Genomic DNA, 23,945 nt, shown 5'->3' on the forward strand with positions numbered 1-23,945 from the left:
GAGGGGTTTGGGTGCATTGGGATGGTGTAAAGTGGGACTGATTGGGAACTGACCCATTTTGGAATCTGTCGTGTGGTAGTGAATGGGAAAGAGTCTGGGATCATTTGGACAGTGTAAGCGAAAGTAAATGAGAAGGGTTTTGGGGAACATTGGGATGGTGGAGAGTGGGAATGAATGGGAAGTGTTTTGGATCCATTGGGATGGTGGAGAGTGGGAATGAATGGGAAGTGTTTTGGATCCATTGGGATGGTGGAGAGTGGGAGTGAATGGGAAGTGTTTTGGATCCATTGGGATATATGTTTTCCAACTGAGACAACAATCCTTCCCATCCTCACAATTCTAGTGAGCACTTCCTTGTCTCCCCACACACCTCTGCCCCCTATCTTTAGCGGATGGTAGTACAATCCAGTGGGCACAGCTTGGAAGATGAAAGGCGCGAGGCGGCAAGATTAAATATCGCAGGAGGGTTGCACAAGCTTCGTGCTGGGCGGTGTGCTGAGAGTCAGTGACACTCTGGCAGACCTCATTCTGTGGAGACATGACACTTACTGTCCCACCAGACCAAAGTGACAGTACTCAGGTATGTGGTTTATACTGGGGGCCGGTGGGCCGTGTCAGACAACATAAAACACAGGCCTCCCTCTCCTCTGCACTCTCTCAGTCACGGCTGGTGTGAGGTCGGAGGGGATCAGCAGTTAACACTGCACTGAGGTAGGTGCAAACCGAGCACTGAACAAAGGGATACAGAACTGAGGGCAAAGTTATCAGCAGCTCAGGACAGGTTTCAAGTTACAGAGAGAGAAAGACGAGTTTTTGGGATGGTGCTAAACAGGATAACAGATACCCAGGACTGAGTTACGGACTGGAATCAATTCTAGGGGTTTGCAATAGTCTTTGCAAATAGAACAACAAAAATCTGGGAGTGGGGGTACAGATTGGTATCTAATCAAAACGTTCAGAGTGAGCTATGTACAAAATAACAGAAACCCGAGAGTGATGTACAGACTGGACTCTAATCGAGGGGTTCGGGGTGGTTTGTGTAGAGAATAACAAATTCCTGGGAGTGGGTTACAGATTGGAATCTAATCAAAACGTTCAGAGTGATTTATGTACAAAATAACAGAAACCCGAGAGTGATGTACAGACTGGACTCTAATCGAGGGGTTTGGGGTGATTTATACAGAGAATAACAGATCCCTGGAAGTGGGTTACAGAGTGGAATCTAATTGAGGGGTTCAGATGGTTTATATAAAGAATATGAGATACCTGGGAGTGAGGTGCACACCCAGAATATAATCAAGGGTTTTGGGGTGGTTTATGAGTATAATAGGTTAGATGCAGAATATCCAGGTGCGACTAACAGACTGGAATCCATTTGAGGTGTTCAGGGTCTTTTATGTGTAGATGAACAGGTAGCGGAGAGTGAGTTAGAGATTGGAATCAACTCAAGGGGTTCAGGGTGGTTTATAACGAAAATATCCGATACCTGAAAGTGAGTTACAGATGGAATTTGGTTGAGGCGTTTAGAGTAGATTAAACATGGAATAATAGATACCCAGGAATGATGTACAGATTCAAATCTAATCCAATGATTTGTGATGTTATATGTATATAGAATAACAAATACCCAGGGGTGAGTTAAAGACTGGAATCTAATCGAGGGGTTCGGGGTAGATGATATGCAGAAAAAGAGATTGGCAGGAGTGAGTTATGACCCAGAATATAGTCCAGGGGCTAGGGGTGGTTTATATATAGAATAACAGATACCTGGGAGTGAGTTAAGGACTGGAATCTAATCGAGGGGTTCAGTGTGGTTTCGATACAGAATAACAGATATACAGGGGTTAGTTACAGACTTGACTTCAATCGAAGTGATCAATGAGGTTTAATAACAGAGTAAGAGATATCCAGGAGTGAGTTACAGACTGCAATCGATTTGAATTGCTCAGACTGTTTTTATATTATGTAGAATAACAGATACAAAGAAATGAGTTACAGATTTCAATTCAATTCAAGTTTTGAGGATGGAAGAACAGGTATCCAGGAGTGAGTTCGAGACTGGAATTTAATCGAGGGATTCAGGGAGGTTTGTGCACAAATTAGCATACCCGGGAGTGAGTTACAGACTGGAATCTAATCCAGGGATTTGTGGTGTTTTATATAAGGAATAACAGATACCTGGGAGTGAGTTACAGACTGGCATCTAATCCAGGGATTTGTGGTGTTTTATATACAGAATAACAGATACCTGGGAGGGAGTTACAGACTGGAATCTAATCGAGGGGTTTGGGGTGGTTTATATACAGAATAACAGATACCCGGGAGGGAGTTACAGACTGGAATCTAATCGAGGGGTTCGGGGTGGTTTATATACAGAATAACAGATACCCGGGAGGGAGTTACAGACTGGAATCTAACCGAGGGGTTTGGGGTGGTTTATATACAGAATAACAGATACCCGAGGGTGAGTTACAGACTGGAATCTAATTGAGGAGTTTGGTTTGGTATATACACAGGAAAACAGATAACCAGTGGTGATATAGAAACTGGAAACTAATCGTGGATTCCAGGGTAGTTTTAACACGGAATAACAGATATCTGGGAATGCTCCATAGACTGCAAATCAAACCTGAGATTTGTGCTCTGTTATATCCTGTATAACAGATACCCGGGAGTGAGTGACAGATTGGAATCTAAATGAAGGGTTCAGGGTGGCTTATACATACAATAACAGTTACCCAGGAGTAAGTTACAGACTTCAATCTATTTCAAGTGTTCAGCATGTTTTTTTGGATGGAAGGAGAGGGAGCCAGGAGCGAGTTACAGACTGGAATACAATCGAGGAGTTCAGTGCAGATTATAAATAGAAAACCAGATTGGCGGGAGTGATGAATGGACTGGAATGTAATCGAGGGGTTTGGGGTGGTTTAAATATAGTATAACAGACACCCGGGAATGAGTTAAGGACTGGAATCTAACCGAGCGGTTCGGTGCGGGTTTTGATATGGAATAACAGATATACTGGGGTAGGTTCCAGCCTTGACTTCAATGGAGGTGTTCAGTGAGGTTTAATAATAGAATAAGAGATATCCAGGAGGGAGTTACAGACTGGATTCTAATCAAGGGATTCAGGGGGGTTTATATACAGAATAACAGATACCCCGGGAGGGGGTTACAGACTGGAATCTAATCGAGGAGTTCGGGGTGGTTTATATACAGAATAACAGATACCCGGGACGCAGTTACAGACTGGAATCTATATCGATGGGTTCGGGGTGGTATATATACAGAATAACAGATACCCAGGACGCAGTTACAGACTGGAATCTAATCAATGGCTGCAAGGGTGTTTTTTTTAAATGCAGATTAATCCATTTGAGGTGTTCAGGGTCTTTTATGTGCAGATGAACAGGTAGCTGAGAAGGATTTACAGATTGGAATCTAATCGAGGGGTTCAGGGTGGTTTACAACGAAAATATCCGATACCTGAAAGTGAGTTACAGATGGAATTTGGTTGAGGCGTTCAGAGTAGTTTAAACATGGAATAACAGATACCCAGGAATGATGTACAGATTCGAATCTAATCCAATGATTTGTGATGTTATATGTATATAGAATACCAAATACCCAGGAGTGAGTCACAGACTGGAATCTAATCGAGGGGTTCGGGGTAGATAATATGCAGAAAAAGAGATTGGCAGGAGTGAGTTATGAACCAGAACATAGTCCAGGGGCTAGGGGTGGTTTATATATAGAATAACAGATATCCAGGAGTGAGTTAAGGACTGGAATATAATCGAGCAGTTCAGTGTGGTTTCGATACAGAATAACAGATATACAGGGGTTAGTTACAGACTTGACTTTAATCGAAGTGATCAGTGAGGTTTAATAACAGGGTAAGAGACATCCAGGAGTGGGTTACAGACTGCAATCGATTTGAATTGCTCAGAGTGGTTTTTACATGGAACAAAAGATCCAAAGGAATGAGTTACAGCCTTCAATTCAATTCAGGTTTTCAGGACAGTTTTTGGATGAAAGAACAGGTGTCCAGGAGTGAGTTCGAGACTGGAAACTAATCGAGGGGTTCAGGGTGGATTATATACAGAATAACAGATACCCGGGAGGGAGTTACAGACTGGAATCTAATCGAGGGGTTCAGGGTGGTTTATATACAGAATAACAGATACCCGGGAGGGAGTTACAGACTGGAATCTAATCGAGGGGTTCAGGGTGGTTTATATACAGAATAACAGATACCCTGGAGGGAGTTACAGACTGGAATCTAATCAAGGGGTTCGGGGTGGTTTATATACAGAATAACAGATACCCGGGAGGGAGTTACAGACTGGAATCTAATCGAGGGGTTCGGGGTGGTTTATATACAGAATAACAGATACCCGGGAGGGAGTTACAGACTGGAATCTAATCGAGGGGTTCAGGGTGGTTTATAAACAGAATAACAGATACCCGGGAGGGAGTTACAGACTGGAATCTAATCGAGGGGTTCGGGGTGGTTTATAAACAGAATAACAGATACCCGGGAGGGAGTTACAGACTGGAATCTAATCGAGGTGTTCGGGGTGGTTTATATACAGAATAACAGATACCGGAGAGGGAGTTACAGACTGGAATCTAATCGAGGGGTTCGGGGTGGTTTATATACAGAATAACAGATACCCGGGAGGGAGTTACAGACTGGAATCTAATCGAGGTGTTCGGGATGGTTTATATACAGAATAACAGATACCGGAGAGGGAGTTACAGACTGGAATCTAATCGAGGTGTTCGGGGTGGTTTATATACAGAATAACAGATACCCGGGAGGGAGTTACAGACTGGAATCTAATCGAGGTGTTCGGGGTGGTTTATATACAGAATAACAGATACCGGAGAGGGAGTTACAGACTGGAATCTAATCGAGAGGTTCAGGGTGGTTCATATACAGAATAATAGATACACCGGCAGGCAGTTACAGACTGGAATCTAATCGAGGGGTTCAGGGGTGTTTATATGGATAATAACAGATACCCGGGAGGGAGTTACAGACTGGAATCTAATCGAGAGGTTCGTGGTGGTTTATATACAATATAACAGATACCCGGGAGGGAGTTCCAGACTGGAATCTAATCGAGGGGTTCGGGGGGGTTTATATACAGAATAACAGATACCCGGGAGGGAGTTACAGACTGGAATCTAATCGAGGGGTTTGGGGTGGTTCATATACAGAATAACAGATACCCGGGAGGGAGTTACAGACTAGAATCTAATCGAGGGGTTCAGGGTGGTTTATATACAGAATAACAGATAACCGGGAGGGAGTTACAGACTGGAATCTAATCGAGGGTTTCAGAATGTGTAATATACAGAATAACAGATACACGGGAGGGAGTTACAGACTGGAATCTAATTGCGGGGTTCAGGGTGGTTTATATACAGAATAACAGATACCCGGGAGGCAGTTACAGACTGGAATCTAATCGAGGGGTTCAGGGTGGTTTATACACAGAACAACAGATACCCGGGAGGGAGTTACAGACTGGAATCTAATCGAGGGGTTCAGGGTGGTTTATATACAGAATAACAGATACCTGGGAGGGAGTTACAGACTGGAATCTAATTGAGGGGTTCGGGGTGGTTTATATACAGAATAACAGATACCTGGGAGGGAGATACAGACCGGAATCTAATCGAGGGGTTCAGGGTGGTTTATATACAGAATAACAGATACCCCGGGAGGGAGTTACAGACTGGAATCTAATCGAGGGGTTCAGGGTGGTTTATATACAGAATAACAGATACCCGGGAGGGAGTTACAGACTGGAATCTAATCGAGGGGTTTGGGGTCATTAATATACAGAATAACAGATACCCGGGAGGGAGTTACAGACTGGAATCTCATCGAGGAGTTCAGGGTGATTTATATGGATAATATCAGGTACCCGTGATTGGTAACATATTGAGCTTCCAATTGAACGGTTCAAGCTTGTTTACGCGCAGAATAATTGAGACCAACGAATGAGTTCCATAACTTGGTTCCGATCGAAGTGATCAGGTTTGCTCATCTATCGAATAAACGATACCCGGGAGGGAGTTAAGACTGAAGTCCAATCGAGGGGTTCGGCCTATTTCATATATAAAGTAACACATACCTGGGAGTGAGTTACAAACTGGAATCTAACTGAAGCTTTCAAGATGATATCTTACAGAATAACAGATACCCAGGAATGTGTTACAGACTGGAAACTAATTTATGCATTCACAATAGTTTAAAATGGGATAACGGATACCTGGGAGATTTTATTTTAATGATTGGAATCTAATGCTGGGATTTATGGTGATTTAATTATCGAATAATAGATACCTGGGAGTGGAATCTCATTTGGGGATTCGGTAAGGTTTATATATAGAGTAACAGGTACCTGGGAGTGAGTTACAGACTGGAATCTAATCGAGGGATTTGGCAGGATTTTCTATAGAGTAACAGGTGCGTAGGAACGACTTACAGACTGGAATCTGACCGAGGGGTTTGTGGTGTTTTAGCTATAGAATGACAGATATCCGGGACTAAGTCACAGATTGAAAGCTCATCGAGGGTTTCAGTGTGGTTTATATCCTGAAGAGCAGATACCTAGGTTTTAGTTATAGCTTGGAATCTTACCGGGTGAGTCAGGGTGGTTTCCACATGGAATAACAGATAGGCGGGACTGAGTTGAGTAACTGGAATATGGTGTTCAGGGTGGTTGATATACAGAATAACAGATGTCTGAGAGAGACTTGGAGACTGGAATCTAATCGAGGGGTACAAGCTGTTTGATAGATAAAATAACAGACTGATTTACAGACTGGAGTCTAATTTTGAGGGGTTTGGAGCTGTTTGTAAACACAATAGCGGATACCCGGGTTGGGGAGGAGGTGGGGGGGGGGGGGGGAGTGAGAGTTACAGACTGTTATCTATTCAAGGTTTTCAAGGTGGTTCAGGATGAGGTACAGACTGGAATCTAATTGAGGTGATCAGGGTGAATAAAAAGATAACCCAGCAGTGAGTTACTGACTTGAATCTCATCGAGGGGTTTGGGGTGTTCTATGTACAGAATAACAGGGACCCGGGATTGAATTACAGAGGATTTCAGAGTGCTTTATCCACAGAATAACACATATCTGGGAGTGAGGTACGCACTGGAATCAAGACAAGGGGTTCAGGATTGCTTATATACAGAACAACAGGGAGTGAAGTACAGTCTCAAATCTATTCGAAGGCTCGTACAGTTTTTAGACAGAATAACAGATACGTGGCAGTGAGTAACAGATTGGAATCTATTCGAGAAGTTCAGCGTGGTTTATATATAGAATAACACATAATCAGATGTCAGTTACAGACTGGAATCCAGTCAGGACGTACAGGATGGTATACATAGAGAATAACAGGTATTAGTTACAGACTGGAATCTAATCGAGGGGTTCGGGGTGGGGTTTATATACAGAATAACAGATACCCGGGAGGGAGTTACAGACTGGAATCTAATCGAGGGGTTCGGGGTGGTTTATATACAGAATAACAGATACCCGGGAGGGAGTTACAGGCTGGAATCTAATCGAGGGGTTCAGGGGGGTTTATATACAGAATAACAGATACCCCGGGAGGGAGTGACAGACTGGAATCTAATCGAGGGTTTCGGGGTGGTTTATATACAGAATAACAGATACCCGGGAGGGAGTTACAGACTGGAATCTAATCGAGGGGTTCAGGGGGGTTTATATACAGAATAACAGATACCCGGGAGGGAGTTACAGACTGGAATCTAATCGAGGGGTTCGGGGTGGTTTATATACAGAATAACAGATACCCCGGGAGGGAGATACAGACTGGAATCTAATCGAGGGGTTCGGGGTGGGGTTTATATACAGAATAACAGATACCCCGGGAGGGAGATACAGACTGGAATCTAATCGAGGGGTTCGGGGTGGGGTTTATATACAGAATAACAGATACCCGGGAGGGAGTTACAGACTGGAATCTAATCGAGGGGTTCAGGGTGGTTTATATACAGAATAACAGATACCCCGGGAGGGAGTTACAGACTGGAATCTAATCGAGGGGTTCGGGGTGGGGTTTATATACAGAATAACAGATACCCCGGGAGGGAGTTACAGACTGGAATCTAATCGAGGGGTTCAGAGTGGGGTTTTATATACAGAATAACAGATACCCCGGGAGGGAGTTACAGACTGGAATCTAATCGAGGGATATGGGGTGGGGTTTATATACAGAATAACAGATACCCGGGAGGGAGTTACAGACTGGAATCTAATTGAGGGGTTCGGGGGGGTTTATATACAGAATAACAGATACCCGGGAGGGAGTTACAGACTGGAATCTAATCGAGGGATATGGGGTGGGGTTTATATACAGAATAACAGATACCCTGGGAGGGAGTTACAGACTGGAATCTAATCGAGGGGTTCAGGGTGGTTTATATACAGAATAACAGATTCCCGGGAGGGAGTTACAGACTGGAATCTAATCGAGGTGTTCGGTGTGGTTTATATACAGAATAACAGATACCCTGGAGGGAGTTACAGACTGGAATCTAATCGAGGGGTTCGGGGTGGGGTTTATATACAGAATAACAGATACCCAGGGAGGGAGTTACAGACTGGAATCTAATTGAGGGGTTCGGGGGGGTTTATATACAGAATAACAGATACCCGGGAGGGAGTTACAGACTGGAATCTAATCGAGGGGTTCAGGGTGGTTTATATACAGAATAACAGATACCCGGGAGGGAGTTACAGACTGGAATCTAATCAAGGGATATGGGGTGGTGTTTATATACAGAATAACAGATACCCTGGGAGGGAGTTACAGACTGGAATCTAATCGAGGGGTTCAGGGTGGTTTATATACAGAATAACAGATACCCTGGGAGGGAGTTACAGACTGGAATCTAATCGAGGGGTTCGGGGTGGTTTATATACAGAATAACAGATACCCGGGAGGGAGTTACAGACTGGAATCTAATCGAGGGGTTCGGGGTGGTTTATATACAGAATAACAGATACCCGGGAGGGAGTTACAGACTGGAATCTAATCGAGGGGTTCGGGGTGGTTTATATACAGAATAACAGATACCCGGGAGGGAGTTACAGACTGGAATCTAATCAAGGGGTTCGGGGTGGTTTATATACAGAATAACAGATACCGGAGAGGGAGTTACAGACTGGAATCTAATCGAGAGGTTCAGGGTGGTTCATATACAGAATAACAGATACCCCGGGAGGGAGTTACAGACTGGAATCTAATCGAGGGGTTCGGGGTGGTTTATATACAGAATAACAGATACCCCGGGAGGGAGTTACAGACTGGAATCAAATCGAGGGGTTCGGGGTGGGGTTTATATACAGAATAACAGATACCCGGGATGGAGTTACAGACTGGAATCTAATCGAGGGGTTCGGGGTGGTTTATATACAGAATAACAGATACCGGAGAGGGAGTTACAGACTGGAATCTAATCGAGAGGTTCAGGGTGGTTCATATACAGAATAACAGATACCCCGGGAGGGAGTTACAGACTGGAATCTAATCGAGGGGTTCGGGGTGGTTTATATACAGAATAACAGATACCCCGGGAGGGAGTTACAGACTGGAATCAAATCGAGGGGTTCGGGGTGGGGTTTATATACAGAATAACAGATACCCGGGATGGAGTTACAGACTGGAATCTAATCGAGGGGTTCGGGGTGGTTTATATACAGAATAACAGATACCCGGGAGGGAGTTACAGACTGGAATCTAATCGAGGGGTTCGGGGTGGTTTATATACAGAATAACAGATACCCGGGAGGGAGTTACAGACTGGAATCTAATCGAGGGGTTCGGGGTGGTTTATATACAGAATAACAGATACCCTGGAGGGAGTTACAGACTGGAATCTAATCGAGGGGTTCAGGGTGGTTTATATACAGAATAACAGATACCCGGGAGGGAGTTACAGACTGGAATCTAATCGAGGGGTTCGGGGTGGTTTATATACAGAATAACAGATACCCTGGAGGGAGTTACAGACTGGAATCTAATCGAGGGGTTCGGGGTGGGGTTTATATACAGAATAACAGATACCCAGGGAGGGAGTTACAGACTGGAATCTAATTGAGGGGTTCGGGGGGGTGTATATACAGAATAACAGATACCCGGGAGGGAGTTACAGACTGGAATCTAATCGAGGGGTTCAGGGTGGTTTATATACAGAATAAGAGATACCCGGGAGGGAGTTACAGACTGGAATCTAATCGAGGGATATGGGGTGGGGTTTATATACAGAATAACAGATACCCTGGGAGGGAGTTACAGACTGGAATCTAATCGAGGGGTTCAGGGTGGTTTATATACAGAATAACAGATACCCTGGGAGGGAGTTACAGACTGGAATCTAATCGAGGGGTTCAGGGGGGTTTATATACAGAATAACAGATACCCTGGGAGGGAGTTACAGACTGGAATCTAATCGAGGGGTTCGAGGTGGTTTATATACAGAATAACAGATACCCGGGAGGGAGTTACAGACTGGAATCTAATCGAGGGGTTCGGGGTGGTTTATATACAGAATAACAGATACCCGGGAGGGAGTTACAGACTGGAATCTAATCGAGGGGTTCGGGGTGGTTTATATACAGAATAACAGATACCCGGGAGGGAGTTACAGACTGGAATCTAATCGAGAGGTTCAGGGTGGTTCATATACAGAATAACAGATACCCCGGGAGGGAGTTACAGACTGGAATCTAATCGAGGGGTTCGGGGTGGTTTATATACAGAATAACAGATACCCCGGGAGGGAGTTACAGACTGGAATCAAATCGAGGGGTTCGGGGTGGGGTTTATATACAGAATAACAGATACCCTGGAGGGAGTTACAGACTGGAATCTAATCGAGGGATATGGGGTGGGGTTTATATACAGAATAACAGATACCCCGGAGGGAGTTACAGACTGGAATCTAATCGAGGGGTTCGGGGTGGTTTATATACAGAATAACAGATACCCGGGAGGGAGTTACAGACTGGAATCTAATCGAGGGGTTCGGGGTGGTTTATATACAGAATAACAGATACCCTGGAGGGAGTTACAGACTGGAATCTAATCGAGGGGTTCAGGGTGGTTTATATACAGAATAACAGATACCCGGGAGGGAGTTACAGACTGGAATCTAATCGAGGGGTTCGGGGTGGTTTATATACAGAATAACAGATTCCCCGGGGAGGGAGTTACAGACTGGAATCTAATCGAGGGGTTCAGGGTGGTTTATATACAGAATAACAGATACCCGGGAGGGAGTTACAGACTGGAATCTAATCGAGGGGTTCAGGGTGGGGTTTATATACAGAATAACAGATACCCGGGAGGGAGTTACAGACTGGAATCTAATCGAGGGGTTCAGGGTGGTTTATATACAGAATAACAGATACCCGGGAGGGAGTTACAGACTGGAATCTAATCGAGGGGTTCGGGGGTGGTTTATGTACAGAATAACAGATACCCGGGAGGGAGTTACAGACTGGAATCTAATCGAGGGGTTCGGGGTGGTTTATGTACAGAATAACAGATACCCGGGAGGGAGTTACAGACTGGAATCTAATCGAGGGGTTCGGGGGGTTTATATACAGAATAACAGATACCCAGGAGGGAGTTACAGACTGGAATCTAATCGAGGGGTTCGGGGTGGGGTTTATATACAGAATAACAGATACCCGGGAGGGAGTTACAGACTGGAATCTAATCGAGGGGTTCAGGGTGGTTTATATACAGAATAACAGATACCCCCCGGGAGGGAGTTACAGACTGGAATCTAATTGAGGGGTTCGGGGTGGTTTATATACAGAATAACAGATACCCAGGAGGGAGTTACAGACTGGAATCTAATCGAGGGGTTCGGGGGGGTTTATATACAGAATAACAGATACCCGGGAGGGAGTTACAGACTGGAATCTAATCGAGGGGTTCGGGGGGGTTTATATACAGAATAACAGATACCCGGGAGGGAGTTACAGACTGGAATCTAATTGAGGGGTTCGGGGTGGTTTATATACAGAAAAGCAGATACCCAGGAGGGAGTTACAGACTGGAATCTAATCGAGGGGTTCAGGGTGGTTTACATACAGAATAACAGATACCCGGGAGGGAGTTACAGACTGGAATCTAATTGAGGGGTTCGGGGTGGTTTATATAGAGAATAACAGATACCCGGGAGGGAGTTACAGACTGGAATCTAATTGAGGGGTTCGGGGGGGTTTACATACAGAATAACAGATACCCCGGGAGGGAGTTACAGACTGGAATCTAATCGAGGGGTTCGGGGTGGTTTATATACAGAATAACAGATACCCTGGGAGTGAGTTACAGACTGGAATCTAATCGAGGGGTTCGGGGTGGTTTATATACAGAATAACAGATACCCGGGAGGGAGTTACAGACTGGAATCTAATCGAGGGGTTCGGGGTGGTTTATATACAGAATAACAGATACCCAGGAGGGAGTTACAGACTGGAATCTAATCGAGGGGTTCAGGGTGCTTTATATACAGAATAACAGATACCCGGGAGGGAGTTACAGACTGGAATCTAATCGAGGGGTTCGGGGTGGTTTATATACAGAATAACAGATACCCAGGAGGGAGTTACAGTCTGGAATCTAATCGAGGGGTTCAGGGTGGTTTATATACAGAATAACAGATAACCGGGAGGGAGTTACAGACTGGAATCTAATCGAGGGGTTCGGGGGGTTTATATACAGAATAACAGATACCCGGGAGGGAGTTACAGACTGGAATCTAATCGAGGGGTTCAGGGTGGTTTATATACAGAATAACAGATACCCCGGGAGGGAGTTACAGACTGGAATCTAATCGAGGGGTATGGGGTGGTTTATATGTAGAATAACAGTTACCCTGGAGTCAGTTACAGACTGGAATCTAATCGAGGGGTTCGGGGTGGTTTATATACAGAATAACAGATTCCCAGGAGGGAGTTACAGACTGGAATCTAATCGAGGGGTTCAGGGTGGTTTATATACAGAATAACAGATACCCGGGAGGGGAGTTACAGACTGGAATCTAATCGAGGGGTTCAGGGTGGTTTATATACAGAATAACAGATACCCCGGGAGGGAGTTACAGACTGGAATCTAATCGAGGGATATGGGGTGGTTTATATACAGAATAACAGATACCCAGGAGGGAGTTACAGACTGGAATCTAATCGAGGGGTTCAGGGTGGTTTATATACAGAATAACAGATCCCCGGGAGGTAGATATAGACAGGAATCTAATCGAGGGGTTCGGGGTGGTTTATATACAGAATAACAGATACCCCGGGAGGGAGTTACAGACTGGAATCTAATCGAGGGGTTCAGGGTGGTTTATATACAGAATAACAGATACCCCGGGAGGGAGTTACAGACTGGAATCTAATCGAGGGATATGGGGTGGTTTATATACAGAATAACAGATACCCAGGAGGGAGTTACAGACTGGAATCTAATCGAGGGGTTCAGGGTGGTTTATATACAGAATAACAGATCCCCGGGAGGTAGATATAGACAGGAATCTAATCGAGGGGTTCGGGGTGGTTTATATACAGAATAACAGAGACCTGGGAGGGAGTTACAGACTGGAATCTAATCGAGGGGTTCGGGGTGGTTTATATACAGAATAACAGATACCCCAGGAGGGAGTTACAGACTGGAATCTAATCTAGGGATTCAGGGTGGTTTATATACAGAATAACAGATACCCGGGAGGGAGTTACAGACTGGAATCTAATCGAGGGATATGGGGTGGTTTATATACAGAATAACAGATACCCAGGAGGGAGTTACAGACTGGAATCTAATCGAGGGGTTCAGGGTGGTTTATATACAGAATAACAGATCCCCGGGAGGGAGATATAGACAGGAATCTAATCGAGGGGTTCGGGGTGGTTTATATACAGAATAACAGATACCTGGGAGGGAGTTACAGACTGGAATCTAATCGAGGGGTTCGGGATGGTTTATATACAGAATAACAGATCCCCGGGAGGGAGTTACAGACTGGAATCTAATCGAGGGGTTCGGGGGGGTTTATATAGAGAATAACAGATACCCAGGAGGGAGTTACAGACTGGAATCTAATCGAGAGGTTCGGGGGGGTTTATATAGAGAATAACAGATACCCCGGGAGGGAGTTACAGACTGGAATCTAATCGAGGGGTTCGGGGTGGTTTATATACAGAATAACAGAGACCTGGGAGGGAGTTACAGACTGGAATCTAATCGAGGGGTTTGTGGTGGTTTATATACAGAATAACAGATACCCCAGGAGGGAGTTACAGACTGGAATCTAATCGAGGGGTTCGGGGTGGTTTATATATAGAATAACAGATACCCCAGGAGGGAGTTACAGACTGGAATCTAATCTAGGGATTCAGGGTGGTTTATATACAGAATAACAGATACCCGGGAGGGAGTTACAGACTGGAATCTAATCGAGGGATATGGGGTGGTTTACATACAGAATAACAGATACCCAGGAGGGAGTTACAGACTGGAATCTAATCGAGGGGTTCAGGGTGGTTTATATACAGAATAACAGATCCCCGGGAGGGAGATATAGACAGGAATCTAATCGAGGGGTTCGGGGTGGTTTATATACAGAATAACAGATACCTGGGAGGGAGTTACAGACTGGAATCTAATCGAGGGGTTTGGGATGGTTTATATACAGAATAACAGATCCCCGGGAGGGAGTTACAGACTGGAATCTAATTGAGGGATATGGGGTGGTTTATATGTAGAATAACAGTTACCCTGGAGTCAGTTACAGACTGGAATCTAATCGAGGGGTTCGGGGTGGTTTATATACAGAATAACAGATACCAGGGAGGGAGTTATAGACTGGAATCTAATCGAGGGGTTCGGGGTGGTTTATATACAGAATAACAGATACCCGGGAGGGAGTTACAGACTGGAATCTAATCGAGGGGTTCAGGGTTAATTATATACAGAATAACAGATACCCGGGAGGGAGTTACAGACTGGAATCTAATCGAGGGGTTCAGGGTGGTTTATATACAGAATAACAGATACCCAGGAGGGAGTTACAGACTGGAATCTAATTGAGGGATATGGGGTGGTTTATATACAGAATAACAGTTACCCTGGAGTCAGTTACAGACTGGAATCTAATCGAGGGGTTCGGGGTGGTTTATATACAGAATAACAGATACCCCGGGAGGGAGTTACAGACTGGAATCTAATCGAGGGGTTCGGGGTGGTTTATATACAGAATAACAGATACCCGGGAGGGAGTTACAGACTGGAATCTAATCGAGGGGTTCAGGGCGGTTTATATACAGAATAACAGATACCCCGGAGGGAGTTACAGACTGGAATCTAATCGTGGGGTTCAGGGCGGTTTATATACAGAATAACAGATACCCGGGAGGGAGTTACAGACTGGAATCTAATCGAGGGGTTCAGGGCGGTTTATATACAGAATAACAGATACCCGGGAGGGAGTTACAGACTGGAATCTAATCGAGGGGTTCAGGGCGGTTTATATACAGAATAACAGATACCCCGGGAGGGAGTTACAGACTGGAATCTAATCGAGGGGTTCAGGGCGGTTTATATACAGAATAACAGATACCCGGGAGGGAGTTACAGACTGGAATCTAATCGAGGGGTTCAGGGTGGTTTATATACAGAATAACAGTTACCCTGGAGTCAGTTACAGACTGGAATCTAATCGTGGGGTTCGGGGTGGTTTATATACAGAATAACAGATACCCCGGGAGGGAGTTACAGACTGGAATCTAATCGAGGGGTTCGGGGTGGTTTATATACAGAATAACAGTTACCCTGGAGTCAGTTACAGACTGGAATCTAATCGTGGGGTTCGGGGTGGTTTATATACAGAATAACAGTTACCCTGGAGTCAGTTACAGACTGGAATCTAATCGTGGGGTTCGGGGTGGTTTATATACAGAATAACAGATACCCGGGAGGGAGTTACAGACTGGAATCTAATCGAGGGGTTCGGGGTGGTTTATATACAGAATAACAGTTACCCTGGAGTCAGTTACAGACTGGAATCTAATCGTGGGGTTCGGGGTGGTTTATATACAGAATAACAGTTACCCTGGAGTCAGTTACAGACTGGAATCTAATCGTGGGGTTCGGGGTGGTTTATATACAGAATAACAGATACCCGGGAGGGAGTTACAGACAGGAATCTAATCGAGGGGTTCGGGGTGGTTTATATACAGAATAACAGATACCCCGGGAGGGAGTTACAGACTGGAATCTAATCGAGGGGTTCGGGGTGGTTTATATACAGAATAACAGATACCCCGGGAGGGAGTTACAGAGTGGAATCTAATCGAGGGGTTCAGGGTGGTTAATATACAGAATAACAGATACCCGGGAGGGAGTTACAGACTGGAATCTAACCGAGGTGTTCCGGGTGGTTTATATATAGAATAATAAATACCTGGGAGTGAGCTACAGACTGGATTGTAATCGAGGTGTTCCAGGTAGTTTACACACAGAATAACAGACAGCCGAGATTGCGTTACAGACTGGAATCTATTCGAATAACAGATGCGCCGGAGGGTGTTACAGACTGGCATCTAATTGATGCGTTCAGGACGGTTCACGGGTAGAGACTTGAGAGTGAGCTGCCAACTGGAATCCACGGCTCAGGTTTGTGTCTGAACAGAATAACAGATACCCAGGAGTGAGGTACAGACTAGAATCTAACTCGACTGTTCAGATGGTTTATGCAAAAAAAAATAACAGTTACTCCTGGCGTTATTTACAGACTAGAATCTCATCAAATGTTCCGGGATGGTGTCTGTTTTGAATAATAGATATCTGGGAGTGAGTTACAGACTTGAATCTAATCTATGCGTTCAGGGCGGTTTATGTATAGAGTAACAGATACCTGAGAGTGAGTTGCAGACTGGAATTTTATTGAGACGTTCAATGTAGGTAAACGTGGAATAACAGACACCTGGGAATGATTTACAGATTAGAATCTAATCCAAGGATTTGTGATGTTTTGTACATGTATAGAATAACCGATAATTGAGAGGGTGGTTCGGACTGGAATCTATTCGAGGAGTGTGGAGTGATTTATGTCGAATATGTTAGATACCTTCGAGTGGGCTACAGACTGGAATGTAATCAGAGGGCTCAGTTACACGGAATAACAGCCTCCAAGAATTTAGTTACAGGCTTCCATTCTAATCGAGGACAGCAAGGTGATTTGTACGTAAAATAACAGATACCCAGGAGAGAGTTACAAACTGGAAACCAGTCGAGGTGTACAGGGTGGTTCATATATAAAATATTAGGTTCCTTAGTATGAGTTACTGACTGGTACTTAACCGAGAAGTTCAGGATGGTTTATAGACAGAATAACAGACAAATGGGAGAGGGTTACAGAGTGAAATGTAATCAAGTTTCGAGAGAGAATAATAGATAGCGGGGAATTGAGTTACAGATTGGAATCCAAACGAGGGGTCTGAGGTGGTTAGGAGAGAGAATAGCGGATACTTGGGAGTGAGTTACAAACTGAGTTACAAAGGTTGAGGTGCTCAGGGTGGTCGACATAAGGAATAACAGATCCCCAGGATTGAGGTACAGCCTGGAATCAAATGAAGGGTTGCAGGATCGTTTATAAAGAGAATACCAGATAGTGAGTAATTGGAGTCATTCAGGGTGTTTTCTATGCAGAGTAACGGGTAACCCACAGTAAGTTACAGACTCGAATCCAATTGAGGTGTTTAAGATTGTTTGTATGTCGAATAACAGATACTCAGGAGTAAGTTACTTTCTGGGAAACTATTCGAGGTGATCGGCGTGGTTTATATGTAGAATACCAGATACACCGGAGTGAGTTACAAATTGGAAATTAATCCTGTGAAGTGTAATAATTTATATAACTAACAACAGGGGGTGTTGTTACACTTCACAGGATTAATTGGGACTGAGTTGCAGACTGGAATATAAACAATAGATTTGTAGTGGTTTATATAGAGAATACTAGCTATCTGATAGAGGGTTGCAGAATGAAATCAAATCGAGGTGTTCGAGGTGGTTTATACACAGAATAACAGGGACCTGGGAGTGAGTTAGGGACTGGAATCTAGACTACAGGCTCAATTTGTTTTTATGAATAGAATAACAGATACCTGGAATGAGTGACAAAGTGGAATTTAATTTACATTCTCGGGGTAATTTAAACTTGGAATAGCAAATTCATGGGAATACGCTGCAGGTTGGAATCTAGTCCAGGAGTCTGTAGTGTTCTGTATATGGGTACCCAGGAGTGAGTTACAGCCTGGCATCGAATCGAGGATTCTGTGTGCCTTATACTGGAGAGAACAGATACCGGGGAGTGAGTTACAGCCTGGCATCAATTGCAGGGTTTGACATTTTTCTTGATGACCAGCAGGCTGGAATCTAATCGAGATGTACAGGCTGGTGTTTGAAATCGAGAATCACAGGTGTCCAGAAGTGAATGACAGACTGGAATCAGATTGTGGTTTGCAGGGTGGTTTAGGTGCAGAATAACAGATGTCTGGGAGTGAGTTACCCGTGGAATCTTGCCAAGAGGTTCAGGGTGGCTTGTACACAGAACAACAGGTACCCAGGACTGTGGTGCAGACTCGAATCTAACCAAGTGGCTCGCGATGATTTGCGTATGGAATAACAGACACCTGGAATTGGTTTACAGGCTGGAATTTAATTGAGGCGTTTTTACCCATGGAATAACAGGTACCTGGGAATGATGGACAGATTAGAAATTGATCCAAGAGTTTGTGGTGTTTTATGTGTACAGAATAACAGATATCTACTAATTTGCTATAGACTAGAATCTAATCGAGGAGATCAGGGTGATTTATGTATAACATATAACGATACCTTTGAGTAAGTTACAGACTGTAATTATTTCGGCAGTTCAGTGTGATTTACAAACAGAATAACATATCCTGAGGATTTCGTTATGGTCTTGAATCTGATTGAGAGGCGCAAGGTTGTTGTATATCTAATAACAGGGACGTGTGAGTGAGTTGCAGACTGGAATCTAATCGAGGGCTTGGGGATGGTTTAAAAATTTTAACAACAGAGTCCTGAGATTTACTTACAGACTGGAATCTAATCATGGGATTCATTTATGGTGTCAGAGTCAACAGATAGTCCTGAAAGAGTTGTAGACTGGAACCCATTTGAGGTGTTGAGGGTGCCTAATATATCGCATAAGAGACACACAACAGTGAGTCTTGGAGACGAACATAATCGAGGGATTCAAATCAAATTAAATGAATTGTCCATCAACACTAAATTAAAGTTAACCTTCTGCCCACAGTAGTATGTAAACATGAGATTTAGCAAACAGGTCGTCAAGTGACACTTAAAATTTCATAAAGCTTTGAACAGCTCATAAATCTGTCAAATTAAGCAATCTGGCTTTCAAGACCCAGTGTGGCACATGGAGCCATAGACATCTACAGCACAGAAACAGACCCTTCACTCCAACTTGCCCACGCTGACCAGATACCCTTAATTAATCTAGTCTGAATTCCCAACGTTTGGCCAATGTCCCTCCAAACCCTTGCTCTTCGACTAGCCATCCAGATGCATTTTTCATGTTGCAATTATACCAGCCCCCACCACTTCCTCATTCCGACATCCACTGCGTGAAAGAGTTGTGCCTCAGGTACCTTTTAAGTCTCCCCTTCTCACCTTAAACTTTATGCTTCTCCAGTTCTGGACTCCCCCACCTCAGGGAAAAGACCTTTTCTACTTCTCCTATTCATGCCCCTCCTGACTTTATTAACCTTTCAGGTCACCTCTCAGCCATCTGATGCCCCAGGAGAAGTAACGCCAACCTATTCAGCCTCTCCCTCTCATTTAAGGACTACCCTCCCCTACAAAGCTCACACATCTATTATGGTTCGCACAAGCATCATTGACACTCCCTCAGGTTAGGATAATGCTCTTAAAAGAGTCGAGTGAATCATTCCTGAGGAAGGGTTGACGCCCGAAAAGTCGATTCACCTGCTCCTCGGATGCTGCCTGACCTGCTGTGTTTTTCCAGCACCACACCCTCGGCTCTGATCTCCAGCATCTGTAGTCCTCCCCTTCTCCTCACGCTCTTAACAAACGATTAATTTGTCAGATTAAGCAAAGGTATCTGCTCCGCCCATTCAAAATGCCACAGTGACATTGAACGTCCACTCTCAAGATGGTCAGTAATCGGTGGCCAGCCAACGCTGCTGATATCCCAGGAGTGAAGTGAATCATTTTAGATGGCACTTTCTGGTGACCCCTTCATAAAACTTTCAGATCGAGTGCGCAGGTCTTCACCAACAATTTAACAGAAAATTCTGCTGTGAAGTCTCATAAATCTGTCAAATTAAGCAAATTAAAAACCCATTTCAGAAGCTCACTACCATTCGTCATGGCTAGCACACACACATCTTCAATCCCCATTTCGGGTCGGAGAATGCACTTTTACAGCTTATAAAATGTCATAATAAGCAAACAGAGTATTACTGGTTACCTAAAATTGCACAGATTTAGCAAAGAAGTCTTTCACTCACACAGAAAATGGCATAATACCTCTCTTGGCTCATAAATCTGTGAAATTAAGTGAACAGATGGTGAATCTATCATATTAAGGAGACAGATGCCCATCACCCCCTTATGAGAGCCAACCTCTTGAACAGTTCGTAAATCCGTCAAGCTGAGCAAACGGAAACTCAAAACTCACTTGAGATTGGAGACCGATTTCAACATCTTGTCAATCTGTTGAATTTCACAAGCAGAAATTTACTGCCCCCGAAAAATAGCACGCAGATCTTGAAATCTCAAAATCTGTCAAATTAAGCAAACAGAATTTCAACAGTGATTGATGATTCCACGCCCCCCCACCCCCACCCCCACCCCCTTTTAACAGCTCTGACATGTGTGAAATGAAGTGTCCAGTCTATCAATATGCTTGTAAAATGGCACTCTAGTCGTATCAATTTACCCATGCTTCAGATTTAGCAAAGAAAAAATGACTGACACACTTAAAATGCCATAATTCTTTAACAGCTCATACATCTGTTAAGTTAAGTAAATATGAACATCAAAATCCATTTAAGAAGCATACAATTACTCACAGCTCACCCATCCATCATGTTTAGCGCGCATCTATGCTCAAAATCTATTAAAGACAGAATAATGCACTGAACAGGTCATCAATCTGTCAGATGTAGCATTCAGACCTTCATCATACTCTGAATAGGAAAAATCTCTTACCAGCTCATAAATATGCCAAATAAAGCAAGCACAACAAAATATCACACCTGTCTCATTAGCCTCATAAATATGTCAAATTAAGAAAACAGATTGTCAAAATTTACATACCACAGCATATTACAACACCTAATATTGGCTCACAAATGTGTCACGTTAACAAGCAGATCTTCAACAACCATTGAAGGAATCATGCTGCTCATAAATCTGTCAAATTAAGATGTTCACTGTTCCTCTTGCAGATTTGCTGTTGGACCCACCAGCGGAGCAAAATGCAATGTTGGAATTCACAACTGGGCACTCTTCTCTTTCTCTGCCTGCTCTTCCGGGACGCCCTGAGCGCCTGCACCACGAGCATCACCGAGGAGTGCCGCAATGCCGGTTTTGTGCCAGGGGCGCAGCTGGCCGGGCAGGGCTACGACGTGGTGACCCTGAAGCCCAAGGGGGCCTTCGTCATCGACGTGAACACCTGGCGCACGGCCAACGGGAGCTGCACTCTCTGCGACAATGAGCTGCTCGAGGACATGCGCCAACGGCTGCCCGTCTCGCTGGTGGACTGGCACACCCTGAGCTCCTGCCGGCGCTCGGTCTCCAGCCGGCTTTACCGATCGGCCGCCAAGCTGGCAGAGTCCGCCAGCTCCTCCATCACCAACAACTGGCACGCGGACCTCTCTGTGCAAACGCCCAAAGTCGGTGTCAACGTGGTGCTGGCTGGGTCCCATTCCAAGATGGTGAAGTTTGGCACCAGCCGCTCCAAGGGCGATCACTACAGTTTCGCCAGCCACCAGTTCCAATGCCTCTACTATAAATATCGGGTGAAGGAAAGACCCCTTCTGTCTCCCGATTTCCAACACTCTCTCTCCAAACTCCCAGTCAGCTCTGCTGGTCATGACAAGCACTCCTATCAGAAGCTGGTGGCCACCTACGGTACCCACTACCTCAAGTCAGTGGAGCTGGGCGGGCGCTACAAGGACGTGACGGCTATTCGGACATGCGAGGCAGCATCTGAGGGCTATACCACCGAGGAGGTGAAGGACTGCCTGTCGGTGGAGGCCAGCGTCACTGTGGGCCTGACCACCACAATTTCACCGGGCTACAAGCGATGCCAGGAGAAGGCGCGCTCTATGAAACACCACGACAACTTCCACCAGGCCTTCAACGACCGGGAGACGGAGGTGACGGGAGGCCGGGCCCGGCAAGGGGCCGACCTCTTGTTCTCCGGGGATGGCATGGCCTTCGCCCGCTGGACAGACAGCTTGCTTGCCTCCCCGGGCCTCGTGCGCTACGCCCTGGCACCGCTCCACCACCTGCTGCCCGCTGGCGACCCCAGGCAGAGGAATCTACGGCGCTACATCAGCGAATACATCATGAATAACGCCCTCAGCCAGAAATGTGGGGCGGGCTCTCAGTGCCCTCACGGGTCCTACCGTGACCCGCGCCAACCCTGCTCCTGCCTGTGCCGCGAGGACAGCCGTGTGGACCGGAACTGCTGCTCCAAGATGAAGGGGCTGGGCCACCTGGTGGTCACCGTCCGGGAGGGCCAGGATCTCTGGGGGGACGTCTTCTCGGGCACCGACGGCTACGTGGTGGTCAAGTACGGCCTGGCGCAGGCCAGGACCCGCACCGTCTCAAACAACAACAATCCCAGGTGGAACACCAAGCTGGACCTTGGCCAGGTCAAGGCCGAGAGCGGGCAGAAGCTGACTATCGAAGTCTGGGACCAGGATAGTATCAAAAGCAATGACCTCCTGGGCAAGTGCCAGGTCAGACTGACTTCCGGCAACCACTGCGAGGCCTGTTACCTCAAGTACGGCAAGGTGACCTATGCCTACACCTTCACCTGCGGCCTGCACCTGGGTGGTGCCACCTGCCAGGATTACACGCCCGGTCCTGGCAGTGTGCCCTTCACCACTGCCCTGGGTGGAACCAACCGCACCCTCCTTCTCAACACACACTTCCCTAACACCCGCTCCAAATCGCCATTCCCCGTGATCTAATTCCCCTGACCTTTACCTCTGACAGTGTCTTTCCCGGACTGTATCCCCGCGATCACCATTGCAGCATTGTAAGCCCTGTACAACGTGGGAAGCTCTGTGCTATTACATCGAAACGCTTTGAAGGCTTTTTCCAACCGTGCAAGCAGCTCAGTGCACAAGAAGGCGCATCTTTATAGTCTTACACTTTCTCAATAAATCTAACTCTGTGCATTTAGCCTGTTCCATGTGTTCTGTATTCATGGGCACACTCAGTCAGCGAGCTTGTGGAGTGCTGAGGGGCTGTACATAACGGGCATTGTGGGGTAAAGGAAAAAGTGTCCTTGTGCAATTACACTTAAAAGAAAAGGCAACTGCAACACATTGGTTACAATGGAGGAATTGAGCACAGGACAAATTAAACTGTGATACATTGGTTCAGCAGCTGGTCAAGGGTCGGCTTAACTTCCTCACGAACGTAGTAATATCCAGGAAAAAGATACATTGGGGAAAATGGGCAGATGCGTGCGTGCATAGTGAGTGCACAGAGTGGGAGTGAAAGGGAAGGTGTTCCAGTGCATTGCATGAGCAAAGGGCAGGAGCGAGTTGGGAGGGGATTTGCTCCC

General features: G+C 45.4%; 1 pseudogene; it reads left to right on the top strand.

Moving 5' to 3' along the window:
- Nucleotides 1-662: 662 nt before the first annotated feature.
- LOC140463810 (perforin-1 pseudogene) lies at nucleotides 663-23,545 on the top strand (annotated as a pseudogene).
- Nucleotides 23,546-23,945: the final 400 nt, after the last annotated feature.

This window comes from Chiloscyllium punctatum, chromosome 39 (assembly GCF_047496795.1).
Source record: "Chiloscyllium punctatum isolate Juve2018m chromosome 39, sChiPun1.3, whole genome shotgun sequence".
NCBI classification, from domain to species: domain Eukaryota; kingdom Metazoa; phylum Chordata; class Chondrichthyes; order Orectolobiformes; family Hemiscylliidae; genus Chiloscyllium; species Chiloscyllium punctatum.